Below are 4,511 nucleotides of genomic sequence, written 5' to 3' on the forward strand. Positions count from 1 at the left end.
TTCCCTCCAAAACTAAACCAGCCAGCCAAGCATACGCGTGAAAATAAGTAGTGGTACGCGTTGTTATTTTTCAAACTCATATCCGCCAGAAACGACGTGCTCATCGTCACTTCGCTGCGCAACAGCGGAGGTTTTAATGGCTGTTTAATTCAACGCCGACGACACTATAGTTATATAAGTAGACGCTGGCGATAGTAAATCAAGCCTGTCAAATACGCGCGAGAGAATTGCATCGTTGACGACGCAACTAAAGTGGATGAGAAGTGCATGCGCGAGAAACTGCCAGACACACTACAGGCAGCTCCAGCATATCACACACACACGCCCGCGCACACACACTCACACTCACACATACACGCACACACACACACACACACACACACACACACACACACACACACACACACACACACACACACACACACACAAACACACACACACACCATCCATCCCCCTCACTCCCCGCGCGTACACACGTAAAAATCTCCGCCTCGCGCCCCCGCGGATGGCGCCACCGTCGGCGCAGACGATCCGTGGCATGGCAGTCGAGCGCACATGTAATAATAACACGCCGTTAGTATTGATCGGCGTGCAGTAGATTGCCAGTGTTAGCCAGTCTAGCGAATGCGGTCGGTGTGTGTGTGCGTATAGAAACAACGTCGGCATCAATCCGTGCAAGTTTTTCGGTGATCGCGGTTTTCTTCGCCCTGTGCTTGTTGTACGCCGTCGTCGTAGGGACCGCGCGGAAGGTGCAGGCTGCGGCATCGTCATCGTCGTCGTCGTCGTCGCTGTCGTCGATGTTGTAACTCGTCGTGATCGTGAATATTGTTGCGTGGGAAACCGTTTTGTAAGCGACGTAAGGATTCGGTAGAAGGTAAGCACTCGTGTGTTCGCTGTGCATGCATGCAGCAGCAGCAGCAGCAGCAGCAGCTGTAAGAGTCTGCCTCCGCCTCCGCCTCATCTGCCGCTGCCGCATCTTCTGCCTGATGTAATTAGACTGGCGGCGGCGGCGGTGGCGGCGGCGACGGCGGCGGCGGCGGCGGCGGGCGGCGTATAGGCCTACTACGTGCGGTGTTACTACACAGATGCTGCTGCTGCTGCTGCTGCTGCTATTGCTGCTGCTGCTGCTGCTGCTGCTGCTATTGCTGCTGCTGCTGCTGCTGCTACTGCTGCTGCTGCTGATGCTACTACTGCTGCTGCTGCTGCTGATGCTAGGCTTTTGTTGAGTGCATGCTCTCTAATGGTGGATGTCATTTCTCTGCTGCGCTCTCTGTCACTAACGAACTAACCAGCCCGACTTTCATTAATAACTCACGCACGGAGACTGAAATGAATGTGTGTGCGCGTGCGTTATAAGTAAAATATAAGTAAACCAAAATAAAATAAATGGTTAGTGGTGGTGTTGACAACACTGCTGTTATTGCCTGATAATAATCTCACATACATAAAACCACATTTAATAACCACATTTAATCACATAAATAACCACATGGCATGCAACAGCGTGCAGCAGGCATGATATCTGATATCATGCTTTGACTGGACAGGAGCGATCGTACCGCAGGTTTGTTTATTTCACATCATATTCCTTATATTCACACTGCTAAAACTACACCTCTTATGTAGATTGTTGCGCACATTATTAACGAACCTATAGGCCTTGTCAACTCCACTCAATTTCCTCAATAAATACTTATTCGGCGTTCTCTTTCGATGACGATGGTCACTGTGCCATGGTGTAATCTCAATGAAATGTTGATATGTTTATGTTTCCGGCTGCCATCTAGCGTCGCGCAAAAGCATTTTACCGAAATATTACCTTTCTATTTATAATTTATATTATTTCTATGGCTATTACTGTTTACGCTAACATCATATAATTTATTTATAAATTATATTCTGCTGTACAGTTGCATATATATAAATATATATATATATATATATATATATATAAATATATATATATAATGATTGTGAAATAATTGTAATTAAAAATGATTGTGAGAGCAAGTCCGTTCATGCCCCAGAGCGCATGGAACTACTATTCATATCCAACTAACTACAACAAAAAATCATAAACTAATAAACAAAGTACAGGCTAAAAATTGTTTTCAACATATAAAAAGCCGACAAATATTTTAATTAACCTAATGCAAGCATCTTGTAATCGAAGTAAGGATAGCGTTAAATTGCGCATAGTTTAGGGAAAATTATACTTTAATTTGTCACGTAATTAAATTAGAATTTTAATTATAATTTAAAAAGAAATGTCACCGATATTTCATTACATAATCACGCATGCGTCTTTGTGCGTATGTGCGAGCCTTTGAGTGCGCCTGTGTGCGTGTGTGACTTCGCGTGCATATGTTTGCGTGCGCGCGTGTGTGAGTGTGAGCGTGTGTGTGTGAGCGTGTGTGCGTGCGTGAGTTCGCGTGCCTATGTGTGTGTGCGCGCCTGCGTGTGTGCGTGTGTGCATGTATAAACTAAGACAGGTCATCGCAAAGGTTAAAGCATTCATATCTTTGACGACTTTCACAAATTTCTGCGTATACACGATGACGTGTAAAATAGATGCGTCTGTACCATCTAGTTATATAGAGTGTAAATATGAGATCATATTGGAAAAAGTACAGAAGTTGTTCTTCATAGTTCGTCTAGTCAAAGTTTCAAGTCGGATATAGTCGGATATAGTCGTTCAAAGTCAGATGTAGTTTACTACTAATGTAGTACATAGTTAGTAGAGGGAGTCTCCCACAAATACTAACTATGCGTAATATACTCAAAACAATCTCTAACCATCACGTCACGAAAATAACTAGTTACTTTAGTCTTTTATAAATTATCATTAATCATTCATCTTTAATCTTTGATCTTCCTTCAACTTGATTTCAGAAAACACATGTAGTGTACTCGAAACGATTTTTAGCCAGTACTTTAACGAAAATAACTATAGTTACTATCCGTTAGTGCGGTACTATCTACAGTACAGTTACTATCTGTTAATCTTTCATCTTTAATCTTTGATCTTTTAATCCGCAACCTTCATCTTTCGCCGCTTCGCTGCGTGTCTACGTCATTAGCTGTTCACACTGTTCTTTTTGCAAATCGCTCATTAAAAAAATTCGCACGGAAAAAGCCGAGTATTGCCGAACGGCGAAACGAGATTTTTTCTCGTTGCGCGGTGACGTCACTGAGAGCTGCTTTTTTCGCCTCTCACGTATTTTGTTTGCGTCTGAAACGCGGCTCCGGAAAAAAAAACCAACACATTTTGCGGCTCTTATTAGTTCCCCAGAAAAAAATCACTGCAAATTTTTGTTTTCTGTTTTATTTTTGTTTTGTTCAAACGCGATCGCGGCCGTAACAACGCTAGTTAGAACACGTGGTAATAATAATAATAATAATAATAATAATAATGGTAATATAACGACAAAACTACTAACTATTCCATCTGCCGATTGACTTCAACAAGTGACATAATCGGTGTGACAACAACAATATCATTACTGCACGGACGCGACCCAGATACACACAAAAACCTAAATTCCGGGTGTAAAGTATTACGATGAACAATCGGACGATGTTCGCGCATGCGCAGAACGCTCAACGCCAAAGGAACCTTCGTGTGGGCCGCTCGCTCAACATGTACCGCGTAACATGCATGGCCATACATGTGTAACAACGTGGAGATATTTGTACGCGTCTCTTGCTTCCGGATGCTCATACGTTTGCCGCCGACGTGTGTGTATGGTGTGTATACACAGTCAGTCGTCGCTCAGGTTACTGATAGTACAGTTACAGCAGTCCATTATGCGTTGAAGAAGGGGGAGGGGTTTCGCGGGGACACATACCGCGTAATGGCTGTAGCAAATTGCATCCAGCCTCTGGCTGCACGCGGGTACACACAGTCGGAGCACGACCCCCCACCTTCCGTATCTGCGGCCGTAGAAGCCAGACGATGCCAACATCTTGTATCCAGATTTCGACACGCGTTCTATATTTGTGCGGGGCGCGCGGACAGGCGCTTTCACATTACCCGTGCACGCGAGCGCGCGCACACACATACACGCACACACGCACACACACACACACACACACACACACACACACACACACACACACACAGCACACACACACACAGCAACATACACACACACACACACACACACGCACACGACACACGCAACGCACACGCACACGCACACGCACACGCACCGCACACGCACACGCAGCACACACACACACACACACACACACACACACACACACACACACACACACACGAACAGCACGCTCTACAATAATATTTCGCGTTTGCTTGTTGGCATTAGCTAAAATTCGGCAGCGCCGCGGATTGCGACACGACGGCCTTATTGAAACTCATTAGCGAAAGGCGTGGCGCGAGGAGGGAGGAAGGGGGAGGGAGGGAGGAAGGAAGGAGTGAGGGAGGGGGGAGGGAGACAGGGAGAGAGAGGGAGGGAGGAAGGTGGAGGGAGTGAGGAAAAAAAAGAAAA

General features: G+C 45.5%; 1 protein-coding gene across 1 annotated transcript in view; it reads left to right on the plus strand.

Moving 5' to 3' along the window:
* Positions 1-588: 588 nt before the first annotated feature.
* LOC106818081 (ELAV-like protein 4) overlaps positions 589-4,511 on the plus strand; it is a gene marked incomplete at its 3' end in the record, with an annotated part of 30,107 nt that continues 26,184 nt past the window's right edge. The window contains 1 exon segment of the mRNA XM_014822800.1: positions 589-874.

Source organism: Priapulus caudatus, unplaced genomic scaffold (assembly GCF_000485595.1).
Source record: "Priapulus caudatus unplaced genomic scaffold, Priapulus_caudatus-5.0.1 Scaffold2013, whole genome shotgun sequence".
Lineage (NCBI taxonomy): Eukaryota > Metazoa > Priapulida > Priapulimorpha > Priapulimorphida > Priapulidae > Priapulus > Priapulus caudatus.